Source organism: Zingiber officinale, chromosome 4A (assembly GCF_018446385.1).
Source record: "Zingiber officinale cultivar Zhangliang chromosome 4A, Zo_v1.1, whole genome shotgun sequence".
NCBI lineage: Eukaryota > Viridiplantae > Streptophyta > Magnoliopsida > Zingiberales > Zingiberaceae > Zingiber > Zingiber officinale.
The window spans coordinates 49,910,234-49,930,262 of NC_055992.1; positions in this window are offsets into that span (position 1 = coordinate 49,910,234).

Consider the following 20,029-nt stretch of genomic DNA (forward strand, 5'->3'; position numbering starts at 1 on the left):
TCTACTTGATTGATTTACGCTCGTATTTATATGTGTCATCTTATGTATTAACCAAATTTCATATGGTTTTATCATTGTGTATACCATTTGACTTATCATGATAAGTTTGGTCGACATATTTGAATTGCATCTATCTCGGCCGATCTATTATGATCGACCGATTCATATTTGTGAATCTCATCCGATATTCTTTAACCAGGTCCCGTCTATTAACTAACACTTTATACCCAACTTTTGCCTGATTTTATTAAACAAATAATCCGAACTTATAACACTTGACCAATTTTTCTTTATATTCGTCAGACTTTCTTAAGAATGGTATCTAGGGAAACTTTACGCATTTTTCGAGGAAGATTACTTAACTTCATCTCTCTCTCTCGAGATTCATTCCCCTTTTTAGAGTTTGATTTTACCCTTTAATGTTATCACCCATTTATGACAATTGGAATTTCGAGTACTCTTTCTTTTCTTGTCTTCTTCTGCTATCTCTATTTGGGGGTTTTAGCACAGGACCGAAAGGAAAACAAGGGTTTTAAGAAGTTTTCTTCCACTTTCCCACTTCTCTCTTCATTTCCTTCGATTCATCTTCCTTCTATTGCTTCACTATAGCAACTTCCCCTCCGCCGTGGTTTCTCTCGTGTGTTTCCGACTTTATAGAGACAGAAGAAGTGGATTTAAAGGCGACCTATGATTTTCCCTTTTATATAACCCGTCCTGCTCCCCATGATAGTCCACATCTTCCTCCTTTAGGGTGTATATCTATCTTCCGAGATCAAGTCCTACAAGGTTTTCGATTTCCTCTTCACCCTTTTTTCTCTAACGTTAGCCTCTATTTTAATATTCCACTCAATCGGTTTGTCCCTCAATCATTTTCTATCCTTATGGGTTTTGTCGGGGTATCTAAACTGCTAGATTTTCCCTTATCTCCTCATCTTTTTCATCACTTCTTTGTTCCTCGTCGAGTAGATGTTGGTGTTTCCAAATTCCAATCTCGTCCCAAGGCCATTTTCTTTAACCGAATTCCTCCTTAGGGGGAAGTGTATCACAAATTTTTCTATATGCGTCTCCCTTCTCCTCCTCCGTTTCCCATTCAATGGATATATGATCTACCTCCATTTCCTAGCACCCATAATCTCCTTAACGATCCTTCTGTTGCCTTTATCTTATATAAACTAAGGGGAGCAAAATTCATCTTGCCGCATCTAATTGTGGAGGGTTTGATGTTTCCTTTTGGGATAGACAATATTGATACTCCCTTGGATGGTTCTTTTGGTATGTATAAACATTTCACTCCGCATTTGCTAATTAGTATATCTTTTTTATAATGGTGTTTAATTCCTGTGTTTCAGCTGATGCTCTTCTTCCAGCTTTTATGTACAAGAATTCCACATTGACTAAGTCCTTTGTTAATAATCTTGGAGAAGAATGGTTGCGAGCTCGTTGGGCTAATCCTAATTCCTCCACCTTGGGCTTGCTATCCGAAGAAGAACAACTGGCAGAGGCTGTCGCTGCCATGGAAGAGGAAGAAGAAGAGCCTTTTATTGCCTTAGTCAAAAAGCCAAATCTTACTGAGGATGTCCCCTTTAGCAATTTCTTTGGTACTTTTGTGCAAGCTCCTCTTGTCCCGGCACCCATTTCTCTTGAGAGAGGTAAGACACCAATAACTCCTACCCATATTATCTCTAACCCTTCTCTTAGGATGATGAGACCTGGTCTGCTCATCCCCTCTTCTTATGCTATTATTTCAGCTCCTTCTGCTTTTGAGATGGCCATTATCCCTTCTGTGTCTTCTGCATCTCTTGCATTGCCCTTGCCTCCTTTGGCTTCTGGGCCCCGGGCAAAACGGACGCCTTGCCGGAGATCTTCTCCTAGTGCCGGGTCCCCAACTATTCACGTTTCCACGACTGAGTTAGTATCCCTTGCATTGCCACCTTCTATTCCATCTAGTTCTTCTTCTGCTGCTCTTGTTTCTACCACTTCTTTCCCTTCCATTGCGTCTTCTTCGTCCCTACCTCCTTCTTCCTCCATTCCCCGACCTTTATTTAAACATTCTATGGGTCTGCCCTCTCAATTGGGACAGTCTTCTGATCCACTTAGCTATGGTTCTTTACAACTACAAGGCCTATTGGCTGAATCTTGGCTACAGGGCCAAGAACAACTAAGGGGCCTTAGTCTTCCACATCGAGCCGACCACCATAGTCGTCATGCAGTAGCTGTAAGTATTCTTGGTTATATGTTGTCAACTTCGTATCCTTAATTTTAACTATATCATCATTCTGTTTAGTTCCTTGCCTCGAGTCTACACATCGACCAGCTACTTATGGCTCGGGACCAGGAGAACAATAGGTTAAAAACTCAACTAGAGACATTGAAGGCTACTTTACCTTCTTCTAATAACGACCTGGCTCAATTGTAAAAGAAAGTGGTGTAACACCCCAAATTTCATGATTTGGAGTCCTAAAAGACCTTATTAAAATCTATAAATATTTTAGAAAAATTCTAGAGATCCTTAGGAATTTATAGAATATTTTTATGCAATTTTTGGAGGCCGTTTGGTATTTTTACTAAACGAAAGAAGTTTCGACAAAAATATATCCAAGCTGAGGCTTGAATCGGCAACCCCTGACCCGAGCAAAACCCGGCTAACCAACTGGGCTAGCAGTTATTACTTGATCAAATAAGGATTGAATTGTATTTAAGTAATAAATAGTTAATAGCAGAATAAAAGGAGAATAAAAGGCTCGGCTAGGAATTTGAACCTACGGCCTTTGGCTCAGTCAAATCCCGGCTGACCAAGTGATCCAGCCACCGGTTCTGTTTAGAAAAGGTAGGAAATTTTATTTAAGGAAGTTAACAGAATACCGGGTTATTAAAAGGAGAAACCCTTCTTTGCTCCTCTCCTCACACGGCGTCGGCGCGACTCCCTCTCGGGCGAAGACGTAGCAGGGGACCTAGGGCTTGGTCTCCGGCGCCGGCGAAGGGTTGTTTCCGACCGGTCTTCACCCGTGTGTGACCACTTCGACGAGGGGAGCTTGGAAACACAAAGAGGTCACCGAGAATTAAAGCTCCTCCGAAGCCCTAGTTGCCTCCTTTCGGCTGTGAGTCCAAGAACACGAAGGTAAGTGCTCTCACCTGCAGTAGGAGTAGTTCCAGACCTTTGCTCTTCTTGATTTTCGAAGTATGTTTGTTAGGAGGATGGTTTGTACTTGCTGCCGAGAGTTTTGATGTATTCTTGAGTTATGTTCTTAAATTCGTTATGCATTTATTGGGACAGATTTGGAGGTTTTCGATTGCTGCACTTATTGCTCATGATATGATGCTTGCTTCTTGTTGTTGTATTTGTATTTGTGGCTTATGGATTATGTTGTAAAAAATTATGGATTGTTAGGGAATTAGTTTTCTTCTTGGCTTTGGAATTATTACAGCTTGGTATAGATTCAATTACTGTGGTTTGGCCACTGAATTGCTATGAACATGGATTCTTACTAGTTGCTGTTAGATGATTTAGGATTGCTGCAGATTTCAGGTTCTGCCGTGATTCTTAGAGAGGGAAAAGAAGTTGTAAGGATTAAGTATATTGATGTTCAGAATTAGTAATAAGTTGTAAATCAATTTTCATTGATGTTGAGGTTTATGTTAGTGGTTTGTTATGTAATTCTTAGTAGTGCAGATTTGTGTTAAAGAATTTAGGATGCTAGAAGGTTTCTGTTGCTTCGTAAACGTATGGGCTGTGAACAAGTTACATAGTTGAACTATGCGTTGAGTATGAACAAGTTTAGTTGTGGAAAGATTTAGTTGGATCTTTAGGAGCATTTCAGATTTAGATTTCCGTGTTATGCTGCCATGAACCTCAATTTTAGATTTTTCCTTGCTGTAATAGAAAAGATCAAGCCTATTTTCCAGAAGGTACTGATTTAAGTAAAGGGACTTTTCATATATTAGATAAAGCAAAATGGATAAGATTCAGTGAAGAAATTGTGGTTGATCAGGATAGAGGTGAGTCTCACAGATGGAGGTACAATTTTTATAAGAAGCCCAAATTTCTATCATATTATTGGTTACAGACAGGGCTTCCCATTAGGCCAGCTAAAGATAACTTAGAGAAATTGTTATTTCCAGAGGGGATCCAGGAGACAAAAGAAGACTATGAGATTTACATGTTGATCAATGTAGATTCTATAAAGTGTTAATAAGCAAAATTTTAGTAGCATAGTATGCAGATCTTAGATAAGCTTACTATGCAGATTTTGATTAAGCTTGTATGCAGAATTTCGATTGAGTTAGTATGCAGATTTTGTTAAGCTTAGTATGCAGATTTTAGATAAGCTTAATATGCAGATTTTAGTTAAGCTTAATATGCAGATTTATGTTTAAACTTGTATGCAGATTTTGTTTAAGCATTTCAGTGTTAGAATTTGGTTAAACATTTCAGTTTTGTAAGAAGCATTCTTTTATAAGAAAAGTATAAGAAAGATAAAGAAAAGAAAGAAAAGGCCGAGGCCTTAAGTAGATCCCAAAGTCAAGATTTTAGGGATTTTGGCACACAAGGTGTCTATTAAAATGCCAAGGCATTTAAAGAAGAAGTAATTAAGATTATAAGTATTTTACTTTTAAGAAGAGGCTAGTACCTGACTTCCGAGGTTGTCGTTAAACAAATCCAGGTGTCCAATTTCGAGGTCTTGGCCCTGGTAGACCCTTTTAGGATTGGTGGCTCGCTATCCCAACCTATTAGGGAGCGCATAGATGGTACTTATCCGGGCCCAAGAAGAAGTTGATTATTATTTTGAAGTATTATAAGTATAAGTTTTTGAACAAGTTAAACGAGTTTTACATAAACATAAAGTATTAAAGATCAAGTTAGAACAAATGAAATAAAGTTTCATATAGTTCTAAAAATCAGTAAGTTTAGTTCTTTATTCTACCATGTTTATCTAGTGGATGCGTAGTTTTCATTTTTACCTATTAGGTGAGCAGCATGATTAGCTATTAGAATTACAAGAATAGATTTCTTAGCTTTTCTTTGCTATTAGTTTGACATGAGCAATTATGTTTATGCTTTATTTCTTTTTAGAGCATATAGTTTCTAGTTCTTTTCGCATACATGCACATTCGTGATTTTGTGAGTTAGATAGCGCTTACTAAGCAAATTTTGCTTATAGATTGCACTTCCTCTTACTGCAGATACAGGAAAGGAAAAGATATAGAAAGGAAGGTGACAAGGAGGTGTTCGAAGGATGTGTGATGCCAGGACTATGGAAGCCTTGGGACTAGGAAAGAAGTTTTATTTTAGTTTCCATTGTCTTTTGCTATGTTAGGACTATTTGAGATGGTAATTGTTATTTTGATATGATTAGGACATAGTAGAAAAATTGTAATCTTGTGTGATGATTTCTGGTGTTGTTTTCTTTATTTTGGATTTATTATACTGCGTGGTTAATTGATATGTGTTCCAGCCGCTTGTGGCTGAGTATATATTGTATGTATTGTTGAATATGGTCACCGGTACAGGGGAGAATCTGTCGGAATTTTTCGGTAGGATTTCCATGTGATTCTTAATCATTCCGGTTCAGTAGAGTTAGTAGTTAAGTAATGGTCATCCTTAGAGAATAGTGGTAGTAAGAAGGGTGGTCATTACAAGCGGTCTTGCAAGATCAACAATTAGGGGTATTGAGACAGGAATAGGAGGATGTTGGAGTGTATACTTAAAAGTTTAGCTTTTGTACACATTTATTTTGAAATAAAGAATCACATTGGTCAAATGTTTACATTTATTTATTAAATGTAATTGTTCAATTAATTTATATAGTAGATAACATGGAGTGTAGAGTCACACTTAGAAGATCATGTTGTCGGTTCTCTAAAAATTATAAACAGTTGCTCACGACTAAGATGGAAAGGAACAAACCATCAGAATAGACATAGTGTAATTAAGTATTAGTTTATCTTGACTAATAAATTACACTGATACACTTTAAGTGTATTGAGTAGGATCATTTAGGTAAGTTCTTTTTGTACTGACTTAGTAAAAGAACTAGACCTTAGTTATTATGGAAGTGTGAGCTCTTAATCCTAATATAATAAAAAGCATGCATATTTAATATTTATTTCTTTGACTCATCAAAGGGTGAGGTTTAGCTCGATAAATCAATATGTCCGATAAGTTGGGAAATGATATTACTTATAGTATGTGTTGTTGATTATAGAAGAATTTGTGTCCTAGTTATCTAGGTTGAGATGTCCCCAAGAGGAGCTCATAAGGATTGCCATGTTAAACCCTGCAGGTGGACCTAGTCCAACATGACAATAAAGTTGGGTGGTACTATTCTTGGAGCTAGATATTAATTAAATGAGTTGTCAATAACTCACTTAATTAGTGGACATTCGTAATCTTAAACACAGGGAAACTAACACACTCATGATAAAAAAGAGCCCATAATGTAATTTGGAATTGGTGCGGTAGTGCGGTAATAACTCTCTAGTGGAATGAGTTATTATCGATAAACTTGAGTTGTGTGTTCGGGGCAATCACGGGATACTCAAGCTCATCGGAAGGCCAAAACCAATTTCTCCTCTAGGTCCCTGTTGTAGCCTCAATAAAGCCTCAAGTCCATCCAAAGAAAAGCCTATCTTGGTATCCAAGAAGGGGCCGGTTCATTGCTTGGTGACCAAGCAATGGCCGGCCACATATTCTCTAGAAGTGGTCGGCCCTTGCCTAGGCCAAGGGGGCCGGCCACAATATTTAAATTAGGAAGGTTGTTTTTTAATTTTTAAATTTTCTCAGATATTTACAATTTGTAAAAAGAGATATTTTAAAAATTTATAAAATTTTCCTAATTTAAATTAGGTCACAAGTTTTTAAAAGAGAGTTGTAAAATTTATAAAACTTTCTTTTAAAAAGAAATATTATTAGAGATGTTTTAAATTTTAAAACTTGGTTTCAAATTTTAAAACTTTCCTTTTAATATCCACATTAGAAAAAAAAAAGACTTTGTAAAATTTTATTAGAAGTTTTCTTCTTTAAAATTTTATAAAAAAATTTTCTTTCTTTTACTTTTAATAAGTGGGCGGCCACCTTGCTTGGTGCCCATGCAAGGGGCCGGTCAAATAATTAAACATCAACAAATAGTTATTTAATTAATAAATCAATCTAGGATTGATTAATTAAAAGGAAAGAAAAAGAAAAAAATTAAAAGGAAATAGGAATGAGTCTAATTTTTTATAAAACTCTTTCCATAATTTTTAGTTGGTAAACTAATATAAAAAGGGGGGAAGGGGAGGCCTTGAAAAAAATAACAATTGATATTGTGTTGTTGGAGATCATCAAGTGGCCGGCCCCTCTCCCTCTCTTCCCTTTGCTCTCTTTTGCTCCTTTGTGGTGGTGGTGGCCGAATTCTAGAGAAGGAGGAGAAGCTTTCCGGGTGGTGTTCGTCTTGGAGGATCGTCGCCCATACGACATCTAAGAGGAGGCGAGGGATACGGCAGAAGATCTCGAGGTTTTAGCATACAAGGAAGAGGTATAACTAGTATTTAATTTCCGCATCATACTAGTTAATTTTTCTTTATATAAATACCAAATACAAGAGGCATTCGATTCTTGTTTTTCGAATTTAATTTCGATGTTGGGTTCTTTTTCTTTTTTCATTGTGATTTGATTGTTCCTATTGGTTAACCTAGAGTTATATAAGGAAATTAAATATTAACTTTCCTTAAAAGGCTTTGTCTAGTCGGTGGTGGTTGCTCCCATATCCAAGAAGGCCAAGTGCCTCGCCATGCAGCACTGGAAGCCAATTTTGGAAACTAATATTTAATTGAATTTATAACCTAGGTGATTTGGATCAAACGTATTAAGTTCCGCAGGAGATCCAAATCTAAACCTAAAAGAACATATAAGTTAAACTTGGAATCAAACGTGTTAAGTTCCGCAAGAGATACAAGTTTAACTTAAAAGAACACATGGTAGCTAGGAAAGGTTCAGATCACGTACAAAATTTTTGTACAGTGGAGCCATTGGGTTTTCCGAGTAGCAACCAACAATTGGTATCAGAGCTAGGGTTTTGCCTCTGTGTATTTGGTATTAGTTTAATTATGCACATGTCATACAGAATTTAGGCAGGTTAATAGTAGGATGTGCTAACTTTGTGGATGCAGGATCCAACTATTATGGCTTATAGTTATTATGTGTGTGATTGGACCCTTGGACATGTCAAGGGCATTTATTATGTGTGCATGATTCTATTATAAAATACTACAAGAGCTGTATTTAGTTTTATTAGGATTTTATTTTTTGATCTAGATACATGTACATTCCTTTTATGGAATATAGGATCGATGGATGTAAATTTTATTTTATGTTCGATCTAGTTTACATGTACATTCCTTCGAGAAATATAGGATCGAAAAATGTAAAATTCTATTTATGTCGCGGATCGAATCTTGCAAGTCGTGGAACCTTTTGAGGATCAGAGTGGCGCAGCGGAACAAGGAGCAAGATGGATGCGACAACTAGATCCAGTGGCGGTGGCCAAAGATGGCAGCAGCTAGGGATGACGACACACGGAGGACAACAATAGATAAAAGCCATAATAGTTAAAAATTAGTTTTTCTATTTATTGCTTTTGTCTTGTGCTGTGTGTGAATGTTAGTGTACATGTTTAGTCGGCTTGCATCATCAAAATTCCTCACTTTAAATAACTAAGTGGGAGAGGAATTTATTTTAGTGAATTCCATGGTCTCCATTACTGGTTTGTAAGTGATGCAAATAAACTTGCGCGTTGGCTCTGAGTGCCTTCCTCCATATCGGATGAGTTTGTTTGTGGATCACTAGACCAAACTTCCATTTCGGATGACTATAGGAAATTAATTAAGAGCGTGTGACTTCCTCATCGGAAGGGGCACAATCTTATTAATGGACTTAGTGTCAAGTAATGGTATACACTTAGGCACGTCTAATAGTATCCTCCCCATCGGAGTCACTGCTATTATTTGTGTGACCGAAGGAAACCAACTATTAATTTTATTTGTCAAAAAGTTAGGTTGACAAGATAATAAAATTAATGGGATATACCCTCCTTTTACAAATGTTGAATTTGTATACGTCCATACTATCGTGGCATACAAAATTCACGGTGTTTTAAGGTGTTGGTTAATTTAAAATAGTATTGTTTGAGGAATCAATATTATTCTAAATTTAGAGTTCTGACCAAAATTTATTTTATGATTCTCAGGATGACTTTCAACACACTGGACATTATTCTAAAAGAAAACAGACTTACTGGTCCCAACTATATAGATTGGAAAAGAAACCTGGACATTGTTTTAACTACTGAGGGCTATAAGTTTGTACTGTCAGAGGAATACCCAGAAACACCTAGCAATGATTCTACCCCAGAGGAGATTCAACATCATAGTAAATGGGTAAAAGCTGATGAGATGGCGCGGTGTTATATCTTGGCTTGGATGTCAAATGTATTGCAACATCAGCATCAGGACTTACCAACATCCTATGATATAATGAACAATCTCAAGGAACTCTTCGGACATCAGAATCAGGCTGCTAGGCAAGAGGCAATGAGAAAACTGATGACAGCCACCATGACTGAGGGGACTCCCATGAGGGATCATATTCTCAAGATGATGGCTTACTTAAACGAAATACAAGTTCTTGGAGGGGAAATTGATGCGGAAACCCAGGTCGATATCATCCTTCAAATGCTGCCCGGAAGTTTTGAGCATTTTCGCCTGAACTATAATATGAATAAAAGGATGTATTCATTGGCGGAACTTCTGACAAAACTTCAGGCAGCCGAAGGGTTGTTTCGTCAACATTCTCAAATTCACTATGCTGAAAATGGTTCTACTTCTAAGCCGAAAGGAAAGAAGAAGAAGAAACAAAATGGCTCAGCAAAGAAGGTGAATAAACCTCAAGGTGTAGGACAAAAAGTTCGAATAAAGAAGCCGAAGGGCAAGTGTTTTATTTGCAAGCAGACTGGACATTGGAAGGCGGACTGTCCTCGTAGGAAACAGAACAATAAAGGTATATCTCATACTCTAGTAGTTGAAACATGTTTAGCGGTGTTATCTACCAGCACCTGGTGTGTAGATACGGGAGCCACTGATCATGTCTGTAATTCTTTGCAGGGGTTTCAGGAAACCCGGCGACTATTTGATAGAGAGATAACTATCTACATGGGCAATGCTACTAAGGTGGTGGCTGTTGCAGTGGGAGACGTCTACTTATCATTTGATAGGAATAGAAAATTGGTTTTAAGGAATTATCTTTATGTACCCAGTTTTAGAAAGAATTTAATTTCAGTTTCTAAACTGTATTTGGATGGATATTCAGTTTTCTTTAGTAACAATGTGGTTATAAAGAGAAATAAAGTGATTATCTATTCTGGTGCATTGGTTGGCAATTTATATACTTTAAATCCAATTTTTCCCACAAAGTAAAATATGGAAATTAATAACACATCTTCTAACTCTAATAAGAGAAAAGAACCTTCGGAAATGAACCAAACACATTTTTGGCATCTAAGGCTTGGTCATATTAACTTAAGTAGGATTCAAAGGCTTGTAGCCGATGGACTCTTGGGTCCATTAGAGTTGGAAAACTTTCCAACGTGTGAATCCTTCTTGGAAGGTAAGATGACCAAGAGACCTTTTAAGGTCAAGGGGTATAGAGCCAAAGAAGCGTTAGAATTGGTTCATTCTGATTTGTGTGGTCCTATGTCTATCCAGGCTTGAGGTGGCTTTGAATATTTTGTCTCTTTTATAGATGATTATTCAAGATATGGATACATTTACCTAATGCGCAGCAAGTTTAAGTGCTTTGATAAGTCAAAAGAGTACAAGGCTGATGTGGAGAAACGTCTAGGTGAAAGTATAAAGACACTACGGTCTGATCGTGGTGGCAAATACCTCTTAGGGGAGTTTAGCAATTACTTATCAGAGGCAGGGATTCAATCCCAATTATCCTCACCTGGTACACCCCAACAGAATGGTCTGGCAGAACAAAAGAATAGGACTCTTATGGAGATGGTTAGATCGATGATGAGTTATTCAGAATTACCAAATTCATTTTGGGGATACGCTCTGAAACAGCAGCGCACATTCTGAACTCAGTACCTTCTAAACCAGTATCTTCTACTCGCACAGAATTATGGAATGGGCGGAAGCCCAGTCTAAGACATATTCGGATTTGGGGTAGTCCAGCACATGTGCTGAAACAAGATGCTGATAAGTTAGAATCTCGTACAGAAGTTCGTATGTTTGTCGGGTATCCCAGAGGAACGAAAGGCGGTTTATTTTATAGTCCTAAAGACCAGAAGGTCATTGTTAGCACCAATGCCCAGTTTTTAGAAGAAGACTATATAATGGATCACAAGCCCAATAGTAAAATTGTTCTAGAAGAACTTAGAGAGGACACGTCTACTTCAGTACCAACAGTACAAGATGAAGTACCACAAGATATGATACACAACTACAGACGGTGCCTCGTCGTAGTGGGAGGGTTGTAAGGCAGCCCGAGAGATTCATGTTTTTGGGTGAGTCTTCGGACTTGATACCAGGTAAACATGAACCAGATCCCCGGACATATGATCAAGCACTCCAAGATATAGATGCAGTATCTTGGCAAAAGGTAATGAATTCTGAAATAGAATCTATGTATTCTAATAAGGTATAGGAGCTTGTAGAACCACCTGATGGTGTAAAAGCCATTGGATGCAAGTGGATCTATAAAAGGAAAAGAGGGACAGATGGGAAGGTAGAAACCTTCAAAGCAAGGCTTGTTGCGAAGGGGTACACTCAGAAAGAGGGAATCGATTATGAGGAGACCTTTTCGCCGGTAGCTATGCTTAACTCTATCCGGATACTCTTATCCATTGCCGCTCATATGGATTATGAGATTTGGCAAATGGATGTCAAGACAGCTTTCCTTAATAGAAGTCTTGAAGAAAAAATCCATATGAAGTAACAAGAAGGGTTCATTGAAAAGGGCAAAGAGCATCTAGTGTGCAAGCTTAATAGGTCCATTTATGGACTGAAGCAAGCTTCAAGATCTTGGAACATCCGGTTTAATGAAGTAATCCAGTCATATGGATTTATTCAGTGTCCGGATGAGTCTTGTGTATACAAGAAGTGTAACGGAAACATGGTGGTATTTCGTGTACTATACGTAGATGATATTTTGTTAATTGGCAACAATGTCAAGGTATTATCAGACGTAAGGGTATGGTTGTCCAAACAGTTTGATATGAAGGACTTAGGAGAATGTGCACACATCCTTGGGATCAAAGTTAAAAGGGATCGCAAGAAAAGAATGTTGTGCCTATCCCAAGCTTTATATATAGATACAATCCTTGCTCGTTTTAGCATGCAAAACTCCAAGAAAGGTTTCTTACCTTTTAGGCATGGAGTAGCCTTATCTAAAGAGATGTCTCCAAAAACATCAAAGGAGATTAAGGACATGAAGGCAGTACCTTATGCTTCGGCTGTAGGAAGTCTTATGTATGCAATGTTGTGTACGAGACCTGATATCTGTTTTGTCGTGGGCATGGTTAGCAGATATCAAAGTAACCCTGGACAAGGACATTGGACTGCAGTAAAGCATATATTAAAGTACCTGAGAAGGACTAGAGATTATATGCTAGTTTACCAAGGCACTTACTCTGTGGGTTACACGGATTCGGACTTCCAATCAGATAGGGACAACAGTAAGTCTACATCAGGCTATGTGTTTACTTTAGGAGGTGGAGCCATTGCATGGAGGAGTGTTAAGCAGAAATGCGTCTCAGACTCAACCATGGAAGCTGAGTATGTGGCAGCCTCTGAGGAAGCCAAAGAAGCTGTATGGCTCAGGAAATTTCTAATGGACTTAGATGTGATTCCTGGTTTGCCTAAGATCGTCACAATTTATTGTGATAATAGTGGAGTTGTTGCAAACTCGAAGGAACCACGAGCCCATAAGGCAAGTAAACATATAGAGCGCAAGTACCACCTGAAACGAGACATCGTCAAGCGAGGAGAAGTTGTCGTCGCCAAGATAGCATCAGCAGATAACCTGGCTGATCCTTTCACTAAGGCCCTTCCGGCGAAAGCTTTTGATCGGCATGTGGAGGGGATGGGAATCAAATGTATGGCAACAGATATGGCAGCTTAGACTTTCAGTATAAGTGGGAGATTGTTGGAGTGTATACTTAAAAGTTTAGCTTTTGTACACATTTATTTTGAAATAAAGAATCACATTGGTCAAATATTTACATTTATTTGTTAAATGTAATTGTTCAATTAATTTATATAGTAGATAACTGGAGTGTGGAGTCACACTTAGAAGATCATATTGTCGGTTCTCTATAAATTATAAATAGTTGCTCACGACTAAGATGGAAAGGAACAAACCATCAGAATAGACGTAGTGTAATTAAGGATTAGTTTATCTTGACTAATAAATTACACTGATACACTTTAAGTGTATTGAGTAGGATCATTTAGGTAAGTTCTTTTTGTACTGACTTAGTAAAAGAACTAGACCTTAGTTATTATTGATGTGTGAGCTCTTAATCCTAATATAATAACAAGCATGTATAATTAATATTTATTTCTTTGACTTATCAAAGGGTGAGGTTTAGCTCGATAAATCAATATGCCCGATAAGTTGGGAAATGATATTACTTATAGTATGTGTTGTTGATTATAGAAGGAATCTGTGTCCTAGTTATCTAGGTTGAGAATGTCCCCAAGAGGAGCTCATAAGGATTGCCATGTTAAACCCTGCAGGTGGACCTAGTCCAACATGACAATAAAGTTGGGTGGTACTGCTCTTGGAGCTAGATATTAATTAAATGAGTTGTCAGTAATTCATTTAATTAGAGGGCATTCGTAATCTTAAACACAGGGAAACTAACACACTCATGATAAGAAGGAGCCCATAATGTAATTTGGGATTGGTGCGGTAGTGCGGTAATAACTCTCTAGTGGAATGAGTTATTATCGATGAACTTGAGTTGTGTGTTCGGGGCGAGCACAGGATACTCAAGTGTTGGTTGCTACTAGGAAAACCTAATGGTTCCACTGTACAAAAATTTTGTACAAAAGGTCTGAACCTTTTCCTAGTTACCATGTGTTGTTTTAAATTAAACTTGGATCGCCTGCAGAACTTAACACGTTTGATCCAAGGTTTAATTTATTTGTTCTTTTAGGTTTAGACTTGGATCTCCTGCGGAACTTAACACATTCGATCCAAATCACCTAGGTTATTAATTTCATTACATATTAGTTTCCAAAATTGGCTTCCAGGACTGCATGGCGAGGCACATGGCCTTCTTGGATATGGGAACAACCACCACCGCCTAGACAAAGTCTTTTAAGGAAAGTTAGTATTTAATTTCCTTAAATAACTTTAGGTCAACCGAAAAGAACAATCAAATCACAAGGAAAAGAAAAACAAAGAACACAATATCGAAAAAAAATTCGAAATACTAGAATCGCATGCCTCTTGTATTTGGTATTTTTACATAAAAATAAAACTAGTATGATGCAGAAATTAAATACTAGTATACTTTTTCATTTGCAAGCAAAAACCTCTAGGTCTTCTAACCTCAGACGTTGTGTGGACAACGATCTTCCGAGATGAGAAACCACCAAAGCACCTTCTTCTCCTCCTTGCAAGGTTCGGCCACAATCAAGAGCTCCTCCAAGGATGAAGAGAGAACACCACCAATGCTTCAAGGGATGCAAGCTTTATCTCCTTCTTCTCCAAGCTAGAATCCGGCCACCAAATGATCTCTAAGAGGGATGTGAGGTTCGGCCACAATGATGGAGAGAAGAGAAAGGGAAGGGCCGGCCACACCAAGGAAGAAAATAGGGAGAAGAATAATAAAAGTTGTGTGTCTTGAAGGCACCCCAACCTCCTCTTTTATAATCCTTAGCTTTGGAAAATAAGAAAATTTAATTACAATAAAATTTCCTTAACTTTCCTTGACATGAATTAATTAAGAAAAATAAAATAAAATTTCCCAATTAATCATGTCATGGCCAGCCACCTCATGGAGAAGAAACAAGACAATTTTCAATCAATAATTAAAAATTCCTTATTTGTCTTCGGAAATTTTAAAAAATAAATTTTTCCTTTAAAATCCCTTCATGGTTGATAAAAAGAAATTTCTATAATTTTAATTTTTCAACATGTGAATAATTTATAAAGAAGAAAAATAAAATATCTTTCCAATCTACAAATAAGGAAAGAGATTTAATCTCTTTCTTTAATCTTTTGTAGATCCTTTTAAAAGAGATATTTAAATTTTAAATCTCTCCAATAAATTATATCTTTCACATAAGAAAATTTTAAAATTAAAATTTTTTTAAATTTAATGGGGGTCGGCCGCCTAAGCTTGGGTTCAAGCTAGGGCCGGCCACCCATGAACCAAGGCTTGGCCGGCCCTAGCTTGATCCACAAGTTAGCTTGGCCGGCCCCTACATCATGGGTATGAAGGTGGGTATAAGTGGGTATAGTACTCTATAAATAAGAAGCTACGATAGGGACCGAGAGGAGGAATTGGTTTTGGTCTCCTGATAAAATTAAGCATCCCGTGTTCGCCCCGAACACACAACTTAATTTTGTCAATAATAGTTCATTCCACTAGAGAACTATTATTGAACTACCGCACCAATCCAAAATTACATTTTTGGGCTCCTTCTTATTATGAGTGTGTTAGTCTCCCTGTGTTTAAGATGTCGAATGTCCACTAATTAAGTGAGTTACTGACAACTCATTTAATTAATATCTTAATCCAAGAATAGTACCACTCAACCTTATCGTCATGTCGGACTAAGTCCACCTACAGGGTTTAACATGACAATCCTTATGAGCTCATCTTGGGGACACTATCAACCTAGATCTCTAGGACACAGTTTCTTTCTATAATCAACAACACAACTATAAGTGATATCATTTCCCAACTTATCGGCCTTATTGATTTATCGAACTAAATCTCACCCATTGATAAATTAAAGAAATAAATATCAATTATATGTGCTTGTTATTATATTAGGATTAAGAGCACACACTTCCATAATAACTGAGGTCTTTGTTCCTTTATAAAGTCAGTATAAAAGAAACGACCTCTAATGGTCCTACTCAATACACTCTAAGTGTACTAGTGTAATTATATAGTTAAGATAAACTCATTCCTAATTACACTTCGACCTTCCAATGGTTTGTTCCTTTCCATTTTGGTCGTGAGCTACTGTTTATAATTTATAAGGTACTGATAACATCATCTTCTGTATGTGGCACCACATACTATGTTATCTACAATATAAATTAATTGAACAACTACAACTAAATGTAGAAAATTTGACCAAATCTGATTCTTTATTCAAAATAAATGTTTGCAAAAACTTAGGCTTTCAGTATACACTCTAACATCAAGCTCATCGGAAGGCCAAAACCAATTTCTCCTCTAGGTCCCTGTTATAGCCTCAATAAAGCCTCAAGTCCATCCAAAGAAAAGTCTATCTTTGTGTCAAAGAAGGGGTCGGTTCATTGCTTGGTGACCAAGCAATGGTCGGCCACTTATTCTCTAGAAGTGGTCGGCCCTTGCCTTGGGCAAGGGGGCCGACCGCAATATTTAAATTAGGAAGGTTGTTTTTGAATTTTTAAATTTCCTCAGATATTTACAATTTGTAAAAAGAGATATTTTAAAAATTTATAAAATTTTCCTAATTTAAATTAGGCCACAAGGTTTTAAAAGAGAGTGGTAAAATTTATAAAACTTTCTTTTAAAATGAAATATTATTAGAGATGTTTTAATTTTTAAAACTTGGTTTTAAATTTTAAAACTTTCCTTTTAATATTCACATTAGAAAAAAAAAAGAGAGTTTGTAAAATTTTATTAGAAGTTTTCTTCTTTTAAATTTTATAAAAAATTTTTCTTTCTTTCCCTTTTAATAAGTGGTCGGCCACCTTGCTTGGTGCCCAAGCAATGGGCCGGTCAAATAATTAAACATCAACAAATAGTTGTTTAATTAATAAATCAATCTAGGATTGATTAATTAAAAGGAAAGAAAAAGAAAAGATTTAAAAGAAAATAGGAATGAGTCTAATTTTTTATAAAACTCTTTCCATAATTTTTCGTTGGGAAACTAATATAAAAAGGGGGGAACGGGAGGCCTTGAAAAAAATAACAATTGATATTGTGTTGTTGGAGATCATCAAGTGGCCGACCCCTCTCCCTCTCTTCCCTTTGCTCTCTTTTGCTCCTTTGTGGTGGTGGTGGCCGAATTCTAGAGAAGGAGGAGAAGCTTTCCGGGTGGTGTTCGTCTTGGAGGATCGTTGCCCACACGACGTCTAAGAGGAGGCGAGGGATACGGCAGAAGATCTCGAGGTTTTTAGCATACAAGGAAGTGGTATAACTAGTATTTAATTTCCGCATCATACTAGTTAATTTTTCTTTGTATAAATACCAAATACAAGAGGCATTCGATTCTTGTTTTTCGAATTTAATTTTGATGTTGTGTTCTTTTTATTTTTTTCCTTGTGATTTGATTGTTCCTTTTGGTTAACCTAGAGTTATATAAGGAAATTAAATATTAACTTTCCTTAAAAGACTTTGTCTAGTCGGTGGTGGTTGCACCCATATCCAAGAAGGTCAAGTGCCTCGCCATGCAGCACTGGAAGCCAATTTTGAAAACTAATATTTAATTAAATTTATAACCTAGGTGATTTGGATCAAACATGTTAAGTTCCGCAGGAGATCCAAATCTAAACCTAAAAGAACATATAAGTTAAACTTGGAATCAAACGTGTTCAGTTCCACAGGAGATACAAGTTTAACTTAAAAGAAAACGTGGTAGCTAGGAAAGGTTCAGATCACGTACAAAATTTTTGTACAGTTGAGCCATTGGGTTTTCCAAGTAGCAACCAACAGAGGAATCACAGCAATTATTGAAAGATAAAGAGCTTGCAAGGAGAACTTTGGAGTTACAGGTGGATCGATTACATTCTGGTCTCCGACTGGAGATTGCTTTAAAGGAGATAGCTCTCTTAGATGCTTCTTATAAAAGTCTTATTTTAGAGAAAGTAGAGAAGCTTCATAATGTCTATCTTTCTAAACAAGCTCAAGACCTAGCTTCTCATGATTTCGCTATCCTACAGGAACAAGATCAAAGAAAGGCTCAAGATGTTGAATTATCACTGCTCTAGAAGGAATTGGAACAACTCAAATTGGAAAAGGATGCTTTAAAAGATCAAAACACTAAATTGCAAGCCGATTTTCAAAGTTATAAGGAGCAGGAGAAGAGTCGATGGGAAGAATGGCGAATGGCTTATCTAAAGTCTCCGGTGTTTGCCCAAGAATTTGTCCGTCGGATAGTGGGTGCTCTAAATCATTCTGTGTCGGGAGTTCTTCGACAATTGAGAGAGGGTGGCTATCTACATAAGGAACCTCCCTCCTCTTTCATAAGTCATCGCAGACTTAACGAAGAATTGCCCGCAGATTTAAAAAGTCCTTTTAAGTAATCATGTCTATGTATCTAAAAAGGATTGTCCATAAAAAGACTTGTAATGAAAAAACTGGCAATGAAAAGAATTATAACAAAAAACTGAGTGATTGAGTAATTGCGATATATGGGAAATTTGTGATACTTACTTGTTTCTCACTTGTGCTAGTTTGAGAATGCCTCCTTTGAAATACTTTCCGAGTATTGAGTATATGTTTTATTCAAGAATTTCTTGCTTACCTCTTGAAGTTAAATCTTGTCTTAATGAATCCTTTTGCAGATAATATCTAGTGTGCTCCATATTTCAAAAGAATGAGTAATCCTGAGCGATTTTAGATAATAAGTTGTATAAGACTCCTGGGTTCCGAGCTGAGTATAATACTCCAGATGATTTCAAATAAAGATTTCCATGTAAATGAACCTCCAGATAGAAAATGTGCCATATGCTTAGAATCCCCCTTGAACCCTGGCTTCTGATCCAGTAAAATGTCAACCGATTTTGTGAATAAATCCATATAACTTTGTATTCATCTTGCCAATATAATCCTGATTGATTAGGCCTTGAAGTCTCCGGTTCCTCCCATGAAGACCCATCCGGGTTACGTCATGAGATTCCCGATCGACTATGTTCTGTGATGGTTTAGAGTCTCTGGTTCCTCCCATGAAGACCCGTCCGAATTACTTCATGAGATTTCCCGATCGACTATGTTCCGTGATAGTTTAAAGTCTCCGGTTCCACCCATGAAGACCTATCCGAGTTACTTCATGAGATTTCCTGATCGACTATGTTTTGTGATGGTTTAGAGTCTCCGGTTCCTCCCATGAAGACCCGTCCGAGTTAGTTTATGAGATTTCCCGATCGACTGTGTTCTGTGATAGTTTAAAGTCTCCGGTTCCTCTCATGGAGACCCGTCCGAGTTACTTCATGAGATTTCTCGATCGACTATGTTCTGTGATGGTTTAGAGTCTCCGGTTCCTCCCATGAAGACCCGTCCAAGTTACTTCATGAGATTTCCCGATCGACTGTGTTCCGTGATAGTTTAAAGTCTTCGGTTCCTCTCATGGAGACCTGTCCGAGTTACTTCATGAGATTTCCCGATCGACTATGTTCTGTGATGGTTTAGAGTCTCCGGTTCCTCCCACGAAGACCCGTCCGAGTTACTTCATGTGATTTCCCGATCGACTATGTTCCATGATGGTTTAGAGTCCCCGGTTCCTCTCATGAAGACCCGTCTGAGTTACTTCATGAGATTTCCCGATCGACTGTGTTCCGTGATAATTTAAAGTCTCTAGTTCCTCTCATGGAGATTCGTCCGAGTTACTTCATGATATTTCCCGATCGACTATGTTCTGTGATGGTTTAGAGTCTCCGGTTCCTCCCACGAAGACCCGTCTGAGTTACTTCATGAGATTTTCTGATCAACTATGTTCTGTGATGGTTTAGAGTCTCTGGTTCCTCTCATGAAGACCCGTCCGAGTTACTTCATGAGATTTCCCGATCGACTATGTTCTACGCAGAAGAATGATTGTA